Source organism: Pinus tabuliformis, chromosome 2_1 (assembly GCF_031772625.1).
Source record: "Pinus tabuliformis cultivar Carrire ecotype Pingquan chromosome 2_1, CPIR1, whole genome shotgun sequence".
Taxonomy (NCBI): Eukaryota; Viridiplantae; Streptophyta; class Pinopsida; order Pinales; family Pinaceae; genus Pinus; species Pinus tabuliformis.
Window position 1 is genome coordinate 766,681,112 of NC_142299.1, and position 18,948 is coordinate 766,700,059.

At 34.8% G+C, this 18,948-nt stretch overlaps 1 pseudogene; it reads left to right on the top strand.

Moving 5' to 3' along the window:
* The window catches only part of LOC149202833 (protein argonaute 1B-like), a 41,033-nt pseudogene extending 23,995 nt beyond the window's left edge, over positions 1-17,038 (top strand).
* Positions 17,039-18,948: the final 1,910 nt, after the last annotated feature.

Here is an 18,948-nt window from a genome sequence, read left to right on the forward strand (position 1 = left end):
CCAAATGTTATGAAACCAACTCACAAAAAGATAGAAAATATAGATAAATGCCTTCAAAATAAGCCTCTTCGAGGGGGGAATCTCCTTTAAATTACACAAATGAACAATCCTTTGATGATACAAATGACAAGACCTCCTTTCTATATATAAGAGTCTAAGGGGTCATAATATAATCAGAGCTGACATAACAATAATAATGTAAGGGCACAATAATAACAATAGTATGCTTCTATGGGGCACAATAATAGCAATATGGGCACAATGATATAATAAGGGGGTTGCACTAATAATAAGGGGTTACACTAGTAGTATAGGGACCTAACATACAACATGGCTAGTTATTTTGTAATTTTAGAAAATAAAAAATATAATTTTTTGAAATAAGTATATGAAAAGATAAGAAAATATACATTCCATACATTTTTATATATTCATAAAATATAATGTTTTTAAAATTTATATAAAAAAATATGATTAAGAAATTTAACGATCATCCAAATTAAAAATTTAATTTCTACCGTGTTTTCTTCCCACCTTAGGGCTATGCTAGTGTATTCCAATGAATATTGAGGAGTTGAAAAAAAAGGAAAGGCAAGAACAATAGTTGGGCAAGGCATCACACCTAGATCGATCTCCATTCTACTTTGTGGCTATATGGAAATAGGTAGAGGTGGCTGGATCAATCTTTAGGATCTCTAGATCGATTGTCATTTTTAGAATTGATTGAACTCTAACGTCTTCGCTGCAAATTTGTTCTATATTTTCACATGAAATGTTGCAGTGATTTGCTGGAAGTTAGGGTTTCATGGTTGAATTTGGATGCATTGAGGGATAAATAGATTTGGGAGAATCTCTTCAATGGCTCGCCGACAAAACATTGATTTGTTCGAAGTCTATTTTCGTTGGGAAAATTTGGACCATGATGGAAGGATCAGTGGTTCCGAAGCCTTGGTCTTCTTTCAGGGGTCCAATTTACCCAAGAAAATACTTGCACATGTACCCTTTCTCTCCTTTAATTCCTTCGTAGAATTTGATTTCTTCAAACAATCTACCAACTTTTTAAGATTTTCCCGAAAATTATGATTCATGGAAGTTGACCTGAAATTAGGTTATTTCTGTTTTGTTTTTTCACGAATTTAGCTTCAAATGCACTAGCTACACAATTACATTATTGGAAATGAAATTTATATTAAAGATAGGTTGAACTCTTATAGTAGTTTGGCAGAGTTTTTGATTGTGTAGTTGGTTTAATTTTCTTTCTTATATTCTAAATTGAAGGATTTGAAAAGCGCTCAGAGCATGATGTTCTTTTTCCTTGTCCCCTTCAGTGATCTTTTTGAACATTGACATCTCTTTGATATTTCAGCTGGATATATCATATGATTCAATCAGTTATAGCTTTAGACTCTAAATTACAATGGTAGCCCATTACTGACTCAATAAACTTTGATACCTGCACATGCATAATAACATAGTTACCATAAGAACTTATAATGAAACACTTGACGATTCATTTTGTTTCTAGGGTTTAAATTCTCTTTGTTCAAGGATTCTTTGATTGTGCATATTTAAATTGGTGTGATGTTGGGACCTTAGCTTAATATGATCTTGAGAAAGAGAAATATGCATTGACTAAATGTGCATTGCTAGATCTGAAGTTGGATGATCTCTCTGCCTTTTTCATTATCTAATCATTATGTCTATGCACTCTACAGATATGGATGCTTTCTTATCAGAATGGCATAGGCTTCCTTGGAAGGGCACAATTTTACAATGATTTAAAGCTATTAACAGTAGCATAGAGTGGTTGTGAGTTGACACAAGATATTGTGAGGGCAACTTTGTTTGGACCAACAACATCTCAAATTCCTGCACCTCAAATTTCACCACCCACTGTAGCTACACCATCTCTCATTCTTCCCTCAGCGTGCATTAGAGGTCCTACAATACAACTGAGTGTGGGAACTTCTCAGCAGTATGTGCCTCCAGGACCTAAGTTGTATAAGAAGCATGAATTAATAGATTCTAGCAGTAGCTTGTTTGGGTATTTGGTAATTTTATTTTCTATATATATATTTTATCTCTCCCAAAACAAAAAGTGGTATCAGAACTACATTTCCACGATCCAAGGAAGAATATCCACAAGTCTGCAACTACAATCTATAAAGCTGCACCGAGAAAAGAAAACAAAAACTTCATTATTTATTGAAGGAAATGAGCATCCTGCAAAATCACCACTGTATCAAAACGTTTTAAAGAGCAGAAAAAGAGCTTTCGAGAATCTACAGTTGCAGCTTGCAGACCCAACCTTTTATGCCCTCGATTCATTATCTTTGAGGTGGTTCGAATTTTCAATATGGGAACATCACGTTGAGATCGCAGCTCACTAGTGCATTACATGACCTATTTCACTTTTTGGGAGGACTACCACCAGCCTAGTCCATCAGCCTTTCCACCCCTCACTATGACAACATTGCCATTGTGTTCCATTTTACTCATCAGATGATCTACATCGTTAGCCATGTTCTGCAGATCTGCATAAACACGGTATATAATGCAATTTGTCTATAGGCCTATAGAGCAAGATCAATTAGTAGTGCTTCCCCTACATATGTCACACTCCGACCCCTCGTCGTTGAGCAAGAGAAAGGAGAATTCATTGATCTTCCGGGAAGATGTTCCATAGCCTGAGACACGTTGCTGCATTGTTAGGTCCCTATAATACTAGTGATTACCCCATTACTATTGTAGTTATATCCCTTATTAATATTGTTGTGCCCCTATTGTCCCCATATTGTTATTACTGTGCCCCATAGAATCCCTCTATTGTTATTTTTGTGCCTTTATATTATTATTGTTAGGTCGGCTGGGTTATATTCTGACTCCTTAGGCTCCTATATATAGAAATGAGATTTTGTCATTTGAATCATCAAAGAATGATTAATTTGTGTAATTTAAAGGAGGTTTCCCCCTTGAAGAGGCTGAATTCTAAGGCGTTGATCTATCTTTTCTATCCTTTTTTGAGTTGGTTTCATAACATTTGGTATCAGAGCTTTGGATTCTAGGGTTTCGCTGCTCCAAATAGGTCATCATGGAATTTTCACTATAACTTTATTTTTCTGCGACATTTTAGAAGTGAAAAAAAACCATTTGAGATGAAATTGCACTAAACATTAGATCTGAATTTCAGAGCTTTTCACATTATATTTGCGGAGATATGATCTAAGGAAGTTGGCATTTTTGTAGACTCCTGAATTACATTCTAAACAGGTGACCTTGGGAAAATCGTTATAACTTTCTCTCTGAGCATCGGATTGAAGTTTTGTAAGAAGGTACAGAAAGAGGAAGGACTTTAGTTTCTTTTATATATTTTTTAGAGCCAAAGGTCAAAACAGGGAGACGTGGCATGTCATACAATTTCTCTCTACTAAACTAGTCTATAATCAGGTCACTGTGGGAGATTTGGCATAACTCTTCTTTGGAGAATCCAATTTGGATCAGATTGGTGGCATTGGAAAGAGGACACAGAGGGCTACTTTAGATTGCAATTTTAGAACTGGATGATCCGAAATTACAGAGATACATTAGAGGCAATATCGAGCTCCTACAAAGTGAAAAAAGGTGTGTAGATTTTTTAAATTTTTTTGCTTAAGCTTGGTTTGAAAAATTATTTTGAAGGAATTCAAAGGGCATAGTAGAGCATTATTATCGGTAACTGATGCCCCGAGGAAAGAAAATGCAAACACCTAGTAAGCAACTTGAAAGCTCTAGCATGACTCATGAAGAAGAGGAAGAAATGCTACATGATATATCAAAATTACAAGACCAAGTGAAACAAATGTCACTCTCACAAAAGCTAACAGAAGCTAAGATAAATGGTGTGGAATCTAAGATAAAGGGTGTGGAAGCTAAGATGAATGGTGTGGAAGCTAAGATGGATGATTTGAAGAAATATTTGAAGAGAGACATGGCAGATTTGAAGACAGATTTGACAAATTTTCTACAAGAAATACTTACAAATGGTGAAAGGGTAGTAAAGGAAACTCATGATGCAAACAAAAGAAATGTTAATCATGATTTCATAGAATATAATGTTGGATCGAAACCCACCATATTCCAAAAATCGATATGAGGAAGTTTGATGGCAAGGATCCCGCAACATGGATATTACAGATGGAGCAATTTTTCAATCTCAATAATGTGCAAAACACACAAAAGGTACGTATTGCAACTTTATATTTGGAACCAAATCAGTTTGTATGGTATCAATGGCTTTGCTCTCGTAAAAAAATTATCACTTGGGCAATTTTTACGGAAGAATTTACAGCACATTATGAGGTTACAAAAAGCAACACTTTTTTTAGCCAATTGATAAGTCTGAAACAAAAGGGTTCAATAATGGAGCACATTGAAGAGTTCCAAAAATTGAACATAAGGACCGTAAAAAATATTCCAGAGGAGCATAGGATTGACATTTCATAGGGACTTTAAAGGATAATATCCAACATGATGTTCACCTTTGGGAACCTGATTCATTAGAGAAGGCATTCAGGTTAGCAAGAAAAATGGAAAGCAAAGTTATGGAAACCAGGAAGCATACCGCTCACATCTATAAATATGGAAGTGTTGTTGCCCCTAGACTTCCACAACCTATAAGGTTGAAACCACAAAAATTGGAAGAAAAAAGAGCAAAAGGGCTTTGTTACAATTGTGATACCAAATACACTAAAGGTCATAAGTGTGCTGAGAAGAAATTATTCTACATAGATTGTGAAGAGGAAGAAGAAAAGGAGCAGGAAAGGTCAAAAGAAGAGGATATACTCCAGGAACAAAGCCTAGATAAAGAATAAATGAATCCAACCATATCTTGTAATGCATTGGGGGGAACTACCACTCCTCAAACCATCAAGATAAAAGGATAAATAAAGAAGGAAAAGGTAATAGTGTTGATTGATTCAGGAAGTACCCACAATTTTATTCATTGTAAGGTAGCAAAAGAATTGAATTTCTTCCTATATCCAGCACCAGAGTGTCAAGTGATGGTTGCAAATGGAGGAACAATAAATTGCTCTGGAAAGTGCCATAATATCAAGCTATCCATGGGAGAATATGTATTGACTAGCCCAATGCTTTCCATTCCAATGGGAGGTGCTAATGTTGTACTAGGAGTCCAATGGCTACAATCCTTGGGTACAATAGCTTTTAATTTTCAAGAACTTTTCATGAAATTTTCTACAGAAGGAAAGGAAGTTGAATTAAGGGGTATTATAGGGAAACTGGGAAAGATAATCAGCTCTAACGGTATGACAAAGCTTCTAAAAAAGGAACAAAGAGGTGTAATTGCACAATTATGTTCGCTAGATGTTTCCACATCAAAATCATCTATTTCTCCAGATCTCCAAAAAGTATTGGACAATCATTCCAAGGTATTTGAGACTCCCAAATGTCTCCCACCTATTCGTGATCATGATCATGCTATTCATCTGATTCCAGGAAGTGTTCCTCCAAACATCAGGCCGTACAGATATCCCTATCCCCAAAAGAGTGAAATTGAACGTATGGTTGCAGAAATGATAGAGGCTGGTATAATTCAACCTAGTCAAAGTTCTTTCTCTGCTCTAGTAGTATTGGTGCGCAAGAAGGATGGATCATGGCGCATGTGTCCAGATTATAGGGAGCTCAACAAGCTCAGTATTAAAGATAAGTTTCCCATTCCTGTCATTGATGAATTACTGGATGAATTGCATGGATCAATTTACTTCACCAAGTTGGATCTTCATTCAGGATATCATCAAATCAGAATGAAGACTGAATACATTCTGAAAACAAAATTTGGAACTCATGAGGGTCATTATGAATTTTTGGTCATGCCTTTTGGCCTTACCAATGCACCTTCTACATGTCAAGGTTTGATGAATTCCATTTTCAAACCCTTCCTTAGAAAATTTGTGTTAGTATTTTTTGATGATATACTAATCTATAGCAAGTCTTGGAAGGATCATGTTGAACATGTTGACGGGGTGCTACAACTATTGGAGGAGAAACAATTATATGCAAAAATATCCAAATGTTTCTTTGGAGTACAAGAGGTGGAATATCTGGGTCATATTGTATCTCATGAAGGAGTTAAGATAGACCTTAGCAAAATTAAAGCCATTAAGGAATGGAAAATCCCCACATCCATAAAGCATCTGCGAGGATTTCTCGGGTTAACAGGGTATTATCGCAAGTTTGTTAAAAATTACGGGAGAATAGTAGCACCTCTAACAACATTATTGAAGAAAGATGCATTTTCATGGACTCCAGAAGCAACAAAGGCCTTCGAACATCTTAAAGAGGCAATGTGCCAAGCACCGGTATTAGCTACACCGGACTTCACAAAAACCTTTATTGTGGAATGTGATGCTTCAGGAAATGGAATTGGTGTTGTTTTAATGCAAGATGAAAGACCCATTTCTTTTGAAAGTCATCTAATAAAGGGAAAGTTTTTACACAAAGCCATTTATGAGAAGGAAATGTTGGAAATACTACATGCACTTAAGAAATGGTGACCCTACCTAATGGGAAGACACTTCAAGGTAAAAGTGGATCATGATAGCCTTAAATACTTTTTAGAACAAAGATTATCCTCTGAAGAGAAACACAAGTAGGTCACAAAGATGTTGGGTTATGACTTTGAAATCATATACAAAAAAGGGAAGAAAAATGTGGTGGCAGATGCACTTTCAAGAAAGGATGAGGATGTGGAAGCATTGTTGTGTGCCATTTCTATTATCCAACCAGATTGGATAAACGAAGCAAGGGAGGAATGGAAGAATGATGAAGAAGTGTGGGCACTTATTCAAAAGTTACAACAAGATTCCAGTACATCTAATACATTTAGCTGGAAAAATGATTTGTTATGGTACAAAGATCGCTTATACCTCTGTAAGAATTCCCAACTCAAACAAAAGATTCTTATGGAATTGCACACTTCTCCCTTAGAAGGGCACTCAGGATTTTTAAAAACTTACCACAGGGTTAAGAAGGAATTTTTTTGGGATGGCCTTAAATCAGATATTCAAAAGTTTGTGGTAGAATGTTTGGTTTGCCAACAAAATAAAGTTGAAACAGTTAAGACCCCGGGTCTATTACAACCTTTATCCATTCCAAGCCATCATTGGGAGGAGGTTTCAATGGATTCTATCGCAGGTTTACCCAAGTCTGAGGGAAAGAGTGTCATCATGGTGGTAGTTGACAGACTTACCAAGTATGCACACTTTTGTGCATTATCACATCCATTTAAATCCAGTACAGTTTCTATTGCATTTATGGAAACAATTCAAAAGCTACATGGAAACCTAAAGATTATTATAAGTGACAAAGATCCCATTTTCACTAGAAATTTTTGGACATAATTATTTTCTTGTCTCGGTACTCAGTTAGCTCATATCTCATCTTATCATCCTCAATCTGATGGGCAAACTGAGATAGTAAACAAATGTTTGGAAGGATATCTTCATTGCTTTGTATCTGATAAATAGACACAATAGGTCAAATGGTTGCCTCTGGTTGAATGGTGGTATAACACTTCCTTCCATACAACAACAAAAATGACCCCATTTATGGCACTTTATGGATATCAGCCACCATCCATCACATCATATTTAAGAGAAAATTCTAAGGTTCAAGCAGTGGAACATGACATCGAGCATCAACAACAAGTCCTCCAACTCTTAAAGGATAACCTCATGTTGGTGCAGAATAGAATGAAACAACAAGCAAATCAACATCGCAGCGAAAGAAGTTTTGATGTAGGTGATTGGGTATTCCTATGGCTACAACCATATAAACAAATGTCCCTCAAGCAAGTTAAGAAGGATAATAAATTATCACCAAAGTATTACGGTCTGTACAAGGTGTTGCAAAATATTGGTACTATGGCATACAAATTGGAGCTTCCTGTAGCTTCTCGAGTGCACCCAGTTTTCCATGTTTCATGTTTAAAGAAGGTTATAGGTGACAAGCTCCCAGTTCAAAAAATATTGCCAAAACTTGACGAGGAAGGAAAAATTATATTGGAACCAGAAGCAGTCACAGAAACAAGAACTCCACAGCTACGAAATCGATCAATTTCGGAGTATCTCATCAAGTAGAAGAACTTATCGGTTGAATATTCCACATGGGAGGATGAGAATTTTATACAGAAGCATCCAGAACTACCCAAGCATTGAGGACAACACTTTTGAAGGAGAGGGGCATGTTAGGTCCCTATAATACTAGTGATTACCCCATTACTATTGTAGTTATATCCATTATTAATATTGTTGTGCGCCTATTGTCCCCATATTGTTATTACTGTGCCCCATAGAATCGCTCTATTGTTATTTTTGTGCCTTTATATTATTATTATTAGGTCGGCTGGGTTATATTGTGACTCCTTAGACTCCTATATATAGAAAGGAGGTTTTGTCATTTGAATCATCAAAGAATCATTCATTTGTGTAATGTAAAGGAGGTTTCCCCCTTGAAGAGGTTGAATTCTAAGGCGTTGATCTATCTTTTCTATCTTTTTGTGAGCTGGTTTCATAACACGCATCCTGATGTTTGGATCTCATTACTCGATGGTCCCAACAAACTCTACGCTAGCTGGCACATGTGGTCTCGAGAGGGTCCTTATCTTGCGCATCATTCATTCTTCCTACTTCACTCATCTAGTTCCCCACTCTTTGTTCCAACTGTATCCCATCCAAAGATCCAACTACAGTTCATGATTCATAGTGAACATGACCATCACCTTACCTAAACACATATCCATATACAAATCCAGATACCGTGCCTGCTTCTCGAGATCCAGATGTTTGTAAGAGAGCTTAATATTCTTATGATTGTGATGGGCGTGATGTAGTTCTAGATTATTGTGATCGAAATAAAGAGTCGGATGCTAGAGAGGAAGATTCTTATGCTCAGGAGAGGGAGCTTGGTTTTCGAGAGTGAGATTCTGATTTCAAGATAGAGACCCAACAAGCCACCAACTACTACCAAATCTAGCCCACCAAATTCATAAGGTACTAAGTAAAGCTCTAATTCGAACTAGTGGGTTAGTGGACATGCCGTCCTGCCTAGTCCAACATTTGATAGGGTTATGATCCACACAGACCTATATGAGTGGGGATATTTAGGCATCATGGTCGGAGTTAGAGGATATAAAGAGTGGCTAGTGGCTGGGTTGCTCAGGAGCTCAGACTAGAGTCTCATGGATTGTAGGAATTGGTGCATCCCAATCGATATGAGTCAAAGTGGGTTTCTCGATCGATTGAATGGCTTCGATTGGTTTTGGTCCAATCAATATATAGGTGGTAGGATTTCGGTTAGTGGTTTGTGGTTTCACGGGTATGATCTAGATGACAACATTCTTTTTCAATGGGGTAGAAAGCTCCCCAAAGAGTGCTTGCTGTCCCACTTTACCGATCATCTAGTCTAGTACCAAATCATTCTGGTACCAAACCATCGAGTGAAGAAGTGATCCCCGAACTTACTGGAAATATTAATGATCGTGTGAATAGTCTATCTATCATTAGCTGTATACAAAACATTGAACATAATGCTACCTATGTAGATAAATCCACCCGTGAAGTTATATAAGTCTACCCCATACTTAACAGGAATGAACAGGAGGAACGTACCTCATACCTCCTCCTCCTTTGTCGGTCAAGTCAATTACTGTACCTCACTCTATATTTATTCCCCTCAGAGAGCTAGCTAGAAGGTCCCCAATATTTCTTCCCCTCTTTTTTTAAGGGTTTTTTATTAGAGGACAAGTTATCGGAGCTACCGAGGGAAATTACTTGGTCAAAGATGTGCTTGAAGTAGATGCTTATAACTGAATCTACTGTTGTTTCATTGACATAAACTACTGCTGACTATTATTCTGCCTCTGCTACTGGGTATGCTGCTGACTATCAAACTGGTCCTTGAACTGAACGAGGTGAGAGATAAGAGAGTAGAAATTTATTCTGCCACCGCCTAGCCATATCCAGGGTTCTCTAGTAGATTTGTAGAGACTTCATCATAAGCCTTGAAGAGCATAATATTACAAGTTTGTGATGACACCATATGAGAATCTAGCGTTAATCAAGAGAATAAATACTTACTGATTCATGACGGGCATGAGAAGACTATACAAAAGAGTTTTCCTCTTTAATTCCTCTTAGATAGTGGGCATCAGTTTCTGCTCACTAGCAGAGGTTCTGGAACTGTACGAAATTCGCCACACAATTAGATATAACGGTTCTAGGTGACCAGAAATCCATGCAAAAGAATAGAATGAACATTCTCATCCAACCTATCGGTAATGAGAAATATGATAAGTAATTCTTGGACCCCAACAATGGTCAAAGGTCAATAACCTTAACCTTCCATATTAGACGCTAGAATAATCAGTTTTTAGGGTCTGTGTCTCCACCGACTATTCCAACACCAACCCCTTTGCAGGGAGTTTCCATGGGAATTATTAGAGTTGGTACAACAGGTCAGTGGCCATGAATTTCTAGTGGTTTGGAAAAGTCTAGTGGTTTAGTAGAGTGGTTAGGTCAAGGATTACTAGACCAACTTCTGTTGGACCTATTAGCAATGTTTCTGTCGCATAGGGTGTTAAAATTAGGGGGAAATGCTCCCTTGTCACTCAAGAAAGATGGTCTTAGGAAAGCAAGTTCAACATTTCAAGAAGGGTTAATTCCATCAGTACCATCAAAACCCTTGCAAGATAACATCAAATGCATCTTGCCTGTAGGACTAAGTGATGTTAAAGGCATGTTTGCTGATGGAAATGGTTTTTCTTCATTTTCAATGTTTTGTGGAGATGTTTCTTCTGCTACCCCCTCTCAATCTAAATAGATTGTAGCTTCCCAACCACTGTATTCAATCAACAATGTTTCATCTTCTATGGCTCTTGTACGAGAACCAACTGCACCTGCTCCAACTCTGGCTAAGCACAATCAACTAGATAAATCACAGAGCACATCAATTGTGCCTTTATCTATTGGACTTGGTGCAATAACTTCAAGCCGGGGAGGAAACACCCAACTGTCCCTGCCAAGGATGATGTAGTATGATGCTCAAAAGTATACCAAGGTTTACTTTGAGGTGGACACCAGGGATGGTAAAATCACGAGTGAACAAGCTCGTGATATTTTCCTAAGCTAGAAGCTTTCAAGAGGTATTGAAGAGAGAGAGTTAATCTTACCTTCAAGTTAAACATTCACTAAATAACTTGGGAATTGTCGACACTGCATCCTTCACTATTTCAACAAAGGGGAAACATGTCCAAGTTCCACCTACACCACATGCTTGTTTACCAACCATCCAAATAAAAAAATGAAATGCTCAGTGACCATATCAACAAACAATGAAGTTTCACGATATCCTTCTGTGGAAACCCTCATGGCGTCCAAACCCATTTCTGAGGAGCTCTAAAACCTTCAACGTTTGAGTGAGCAGTGATGCTTTGTAATAAGCTCATCGCCAACATTGGAAGCACTATATAGTATAAATACAAGCACCTAGGAGCAAGTCAATATATGAATTGCCGCATGAATCAAGCTTAAAAAATCTTGTAGAAACAACATCACACTAGTAGTTCAAGCCAAATATCTGAACATATTAGGATTATATTTGTCCCTCTCCAAGTATTCCCTTGTAATTAGATCTTCAATTATCTTCTTGATTTCCTTGAAATCAGGTTGATCAACATAAGTTTGTTTCAATTAGTCAACCAGTAGGAAAATTTATTTTGGAAATAGAGTTATTCATTTATCTCACTTGATGCTATGCTAACTAAATGTATCATCCTACACAGGATGTACCTTGAACATCCGTCCGAGTTGCTCAACGCACTCCATCACTAGTTGATGGTGAGATAAAACTTTTAGGCTCTTCATGATTCTTGCAATTGATGCATCAATATCATAACGTCAATATTTATCTACATCCTCAATAACTTTTTTCTTCTCATCCACTGGTGGAAGAGGAATCTGCAATCAAATAGAAAAGGAAAAAATGTGTGAACCTTGATCATAATCATTTGTTTTTAAATGAGAAAACTGATGCCAATATTTTTATTGCATTAGAACTCAAACATTTATTCTCCTCATTTTGTCGGTAAATTTTCTGTTGAATTCAAAATAATTTGTTTGTGCCACAATTTTTGTGTTTGGTTCTTTATTGAGGATTTTTTTATTTTGCACATGCAAGGGAGTGCAACAACCTGAAAATATCTTCATCGGTTAAATTCAACTGAGACTTGATTTCATAGTAACTTAGCCTCTTTGACGCATTGAACAACAAAAGTGCAGATGCCTGAAGGATCATTGCGATGCAATAAGTTTTCAATAGTATCATAACAAAATGTTAGTGAATTCATAGATGACAAATTGAAAAGCAACAACAAAATACAACATTTTAGCTATCAAGTATTATATTTGATCATTCTATAAACCACATATTTTTATTGCACATTTAAACTTAAAAGTAAGTATCACTAATAAAGAATAAAAATCCAAAAGTCGGGACAACCAACAATGCAAAATTACAAGACCTAGTAAGTTGTCACAATAAGTTCCACTAGCTTAGGATCAAACTTCCCAATAATATTATAGGTTCCCAAAAAATATATCCACATAAGATCCTGATGTTTAGTTTTTGTTTGATAAAACTCTTTGAACACCTCAACACATTTAACCTACATTGCAGTAGTAAAATTCAATAAAAAAATAAAAGCCATTTTACCTCCTAAAATAATTTTGTTGCTGCTTAGGAAGTTGCAGTAATATGCAATATATGAAAAACTACATACCATCTCAGCAGGTAGATTAAGGTCAAATAACATAAATTTAACCATCTATGTGTTGGTTCATCATCATGGATAACATGAGAATGAGGAACTTGTCCACGATAATGTAAAATTTAACCATCTATGTGTTGGTTCATCATCATGGATAACATGAGAATGAGGAACATGTCCATTTATGGCACCTTAGTCTAACACAAGTTGGGACCCTAGATCTCTCATCTAATACTATAGGATGAAGAATAATAGCAAATTGTTTTAGAATTAATGCCCACGGTGTTTAACAAATTCTTCTTAGTCAAAACTTTGAACGCCTAAATTACAATTATGTTCACACTGATACAATTGTGATCGATGTCTGAAAATCATGTCCATTCTACATATAATACTGTGATTTAGGAAAACCTGCACCGTGAATACCATCAATTGTTCAAACAGTAAACCTTGAGAAGAAAATTCCTCAGAAATACATTTGAACACCGTAAAATATATGAATATGTATCTTCCAATATTATGTGTTTAATCAATGGTTATTGAAGTGAGTATCACAAATTTATAGTCAATAATCAATAATGTTTGTTGTTTAAAATCAATGTGAGGTTGCAAGTTAGTATATCTCTTGAAGTGCTCCTTAACCATTTAAATCAAGAAAAATAAGATTATGGATTATGAAGTACATATTAAAGAGAGGTGTTTATTGTGTTTAAAATACATTTTACAAGTTAGACATGTTGTATAACACTAACTAGCCATCCATATTCTCTCTTACAACTAATGGCTGCATGCATGGAATTCACTATTATTGTGTTTGTAACCAACATACATTGTGATGATTCATCACATTGTATTTCTTTTTCATATCATGTTTGGGCCATTTCTACCTTAATTGGTAAAGATACTTGTATCCAAAGTTATCAGACGAGACATCATGAGAAGGAACACATTTTTCTTCTATGGGTGTCAAGGAATCCACATGAATTACATTTGGGGATGAAACCCTAGGAAGGGAAGAAAGGAGTTTTAGAATTAATATTTGGAACAACAATACTTTCTTGTTCTCCAAACTTCTCAATGTGAGCATCTCTTAAAGGATTTGGCATGGAACTAGCTTTTCATAATTGGCATGGAACTAACTTTCATAGTTGTTTCGCTGTATTCAATGTATTTCTCACAAAATTTTAATGATATAGAAACTAATGTGTTGAGAATCTTATTGAAATATTGTACTCATACTCACTAGATATTCAACAACCACAACTTCAAACAAGCAAGCAACATTATGTTGTCTCTGTTGGGCTCTCTACTCAACTTACACACCAGATCATACATTTTTCACTTGAAAATTTTGGAAAGTAAGATTTCAAAGCTAGCTTACATTCTTGTTCTTAGTATGTACACGTTTATGCAATCCAATGTTTTTTATGCCCTGCATTTGAAGCAACCAATTGAAAACTGACCCAATTGTTTATAGCAATCAATTTGAAAGGGTTATGGAAGTTCCCATGTTCATACAACCATCCTCATTGGATGTCTCATCCATGAGAAACATGAGCTTTAATCAAGATTTTGTAGTGCCTATTATTGGAGTGTTCTCCTCTAGCCCACCAATGCCACTGGATGCACAATTCACTACCTGTAATGGAGGTGGTTTGGATGGGAATGGATTTTTACACATGGGAAGTTTAGAAAGGTTTCTAGGATCTATTGAGCAGTTTCTCATGACTAGGATGACAACAGAGTTAAATACAAAGTTTCCAAATAACCAAGGTATGCCACCTTTTCTGAATATTTGAATTTCTTTGGAAGTTGAAATTTGATTTATGTGGATATTCAAAAGATGATTTTTATAGACAAAACTAACTAGGTTGAGGTATCAATTTCCCTTCCACAAAGTTTTTCTAGTCATGCATTTTTTTCATCAATTATGGATACTTTTATGAGTCCACCCATCTAAAATACATGTAAGTCTTCATGGAATTTTAGATATGTATCACTTATTATTTTCTTGAATTATTGCAAGATAATTTAATAATTTATGTTTGGGAAATCTAAGAATTATATAATACTCCCTGCAGGTGAGGGCATAATTGTGGAACCTATGACAAAAAAGTCTATAACTCATACTGAGACAAGGTATAATGACTTGAAATTTTGTTTCCTTATGTAGAGATGAAATAAAAAAGGATAAAGTTTGTAGAGATAAAGGTTTTTAAAAATTTGTCAGCTTTCATGAGCATAGTTAATTGTTAGTCGTTAAGTTGTCATTGTTAGAACTACTAGTGTCTTTCCAAACCATCCAACTTTCCTAGCACAATAACATATTTGTTTACGCAGGGTCTATATGATTACATGCTCATGCGCCATCCAAAATAATGAACAAAGAACCATGCACTATAATTTGTGAAAAAATGGGAGGAAAAGAACCCCTAAATTCCATATGTAATTAATGGAAGCACCATACTTTTTCACTATAGGATCAATAAGAGTATTGATTGGCTTCAGTGCCTAGAGAGAAATAAGTGCCTTCATAAGGTTGGGGATATGCATAAAGATAATTATGCTTTTAAGGTTACTTTTTGCAAATTATCAAATTTCATTGTTTTTAGTTTGAGGAAGATCATCTTAAAATCCTTGTTATGCCTTATTTTGTACAAAGTCATTGTTTATCTATAACTATAAGAGAACCCTTACAATGTTACATTCAAAATTCATGGTTTAAAATCCATTTTTTTTCTAATTGTGGGATTATCCTTGTATCCATCTTATCCATCTTGAAACGACTATATCCATGCAGTGAGTTGAATCTTTGTGGTGGTAATTCTAGACCTCTACATCTCTTGCACCAAATTATCAACCTCTAGTTACTTTTGTGGTGGTTCAAAAATGTCACCATACAAGGCTCTTTGCAAACAACCATCGAGATTGAAATGCTACAGACAAGAGTAGAAACATATTTCCAGATCAAAAGATAATTGTTATGGAATACACAACTATCAATTGTCACATATTGTGTATGATAGTCCTCTATTGATCATAATTATATTGTAAGATTCCTTTTATTTTACAGAAGAGCTAGTGATTATGGTCCTTTTTGATGATATGTTGGGCACTATAGTTGACTCCAAAATTTTCCATCCAACAAAATTTGACTTTTACCTCTGCAGTGATGTTGGTGCTCAGGAACCATTGATATTTCATTTTCCATTTGGTTGGATAATAGGTTGATATCTTCTGAGGGTAAGATGTTATTATGTTGTCCAACTTAGCAGAAATGAACATGTTGACTGGAAGATTAATCAATCTCTGTTTATGATGTTTATAGGGAACTAATAGATCTGCCCATTATCATGTTCTTTGGGATGAAAACAAATTCACAACTGATGGATTGTAGTCCTTAACCAACAATCTATGTTACACGTAGATTTCTACCTCATCCCCTTTACCCCTAATGCATTGTGTAGATTAGATAACCTATTTTCAAAATCTTATAATTCACTTTTAGTGTGTTTCTTATCAGTTTGGACTTTTACTTTGCTTATTGGTTTTTGAGTTATATATTGAAAATTTTATAGTTTCAGGTTGCAAAATTCATGTTTAAGCAATAGGATAAGAGTTGAAAGTTATAGATGTAAAATATAAATAGATATGTAGTTGTAGTTGGTTTTAAGGTAAATATTAATTAATATTTGAAATAATGTTAGTTCTTGAGCAATGATTGTTTTTTTGTTTCGAAAAAATGATGTTTGTGCTCATCTAGTTGAAAATTGGGAGTTGGTTTTTGTTCTTAAATTGAAACAAATTTAGAAAAATATTAATGCCTTGTATATTTTATTGGGTTCCTATTGACTTGTATCGATTGGTTTGTGGTAGATATGTGAGATGCACATGCTTAATTTCTATAGGTAGGTCTCCAATGCTAAATCATAAATATATACTTGGTTCATATATTTGGGGATTTTCCTTGACATATATTTTATTTGTTATTATGTACAAGTACCCCAAGCGTATTATACCCGTCTGGCTACATTTTGGGCTCAGTTTTATATGGAGTCAAAAACATCAAACAATGGTTCCTTATCTAGTGGTGTTCCTAGTAGTCACATGACTCCAACTAGTTCAGGTTCTCAGAGCACTCGTGTACCTACAGGAACAAGTGTTCGACCCTTACTAGATCTGAAAGAAAATGTCAAGAGAGTTATGTTTTACTGTTAGATTTGGTACACAAATGTTTGACATTTTTAATTTCTATATATCCCATCCCTTTGTTGGGTTAAGTAGGAAATTGAGTGACAGGTTAGTTGCATCATTCTGATGCTTTCACATTGTAAAGTTCTAGATTTCGAAAACTTAAGATCATGCTTAGTCACTTTCTTTTCACCTCTTGTACTATTTAACATTTTTTAATTGGTCATGGCCATTTTAATTAAAGAGACAATTAAACTTTAGTGTGAACATTTATGTTGTGTGTTTTCATATTATATGGGCATGAATATTGTATGATATTTTTTTAATATAGTCACAAAATCATACTAATTCATTTATGTTGATTAATAATAAACACATAAAATAAATATAAAACTACTAAATTAGTAGCTTATATTGATTAATAATGAATATAAATAAAGTGAATATACAATGACTAAATTAGTTGTTTATAATGATTATTAATGAAAGTAAATGAAATGAATATAAACAACTAAATCAGTCACTTATATAGATAATATGAAGTTACTAAAAAAATATAAATGACTACTGTAAATGGTAAATTTGTGATTACAAATGACAACTAAAATTTTCATATATACGACTATTAGTAGCTAATTTATAATATCTTATAACACGACCAAAATTTAGTCATATTTATTTGGTCATTAATTGGTTTCAAATGATGACTAAAATTTGCATATATATACATATTAGTAGCTAATTTACAGTATCTTATAACACGATTAACATTTTGGTCATTAATTGGTTTTCTTGGGTGATTATATAGTAGTATATTTTGTTGTGTATTTGGTCATTAATTATGGCAATTAATGACTAAATCAATGACTAAATTAATGACCAAATTTATGACTAAATATACTACTAGACATTAAAATTGAGACAACCAATTAATGACTAAGCTAAAAACGACTAAAAGTTGGTCACATTATAAGATAATGTAAATTAGTTACTATTAGTCACTGACTGAAAATTGGTCATTTATATGCAAAATTTAGCCATTCTTTTAGTAACTAATTAGCCATTTTGTACTAGTATTGATTCAAATTACATAAGAGACATGATATGAAAATTTGATGTAATATTATTTCTGAACATGAATACAATATATAGACTCTTTAGTAAGAATAACCAATTCAAATTAGGTTGGGATTGCATTGTGCATGCACTTAGATAATTAGAGTAGTTTCCTAGAATTAGCTCGAAAGCCATAGCTAGAGTGGGAGATACTTAAATTAGAAAAATGTATAATGAAATATTTAACTAAAAGCAAGTGTAGTTAGAAATTATTTAGAACTGATGTAATAACTCACACATGTAGACTCCAAAAATGGAATTGAAAGTCAACATAAATTCTATTAAGTGAGTGGATAAGGTAGATTCCTAAAAGAAGAGGGGGAATTCGTATTAGGGACCTTAGGGATAGAATAATGGAGAGGAGATCACCATATCATAGCCCAGTCAATGCCACATGTTAGCCTAGGTGGCATCCCTCAGTAATAATATACTTACTGAAATAGAATGTGCTAAAAATAGGAGATGATCCCAAATTGTAGGGAATATCTAGTAGTGAAATAAAAGTGGTCATATGTGCCCTAGAAGAGGGTAAAATGATGGCCTGCATGTAGGTTTTAATAAGGTCCCAATGAAGTATTGAGTCTAATCATGCAATGTGCCCCAACAGTAAAAATAATGACTAGAACATGAATAGGAAATCTTGCTAGTATTGATCCATGAAGAATTCCTCCATGAGATTAAAAATAATATGACGCATAACTGAAGTAAATTCGACTCTAATGAAACCACTTGGGAGGTTGGAACCATCACATGATCCTAAAAATCTCTCAATCATGTGATAAAATTACACATGTAATATTTATGTAGTATGAGGGTTAACA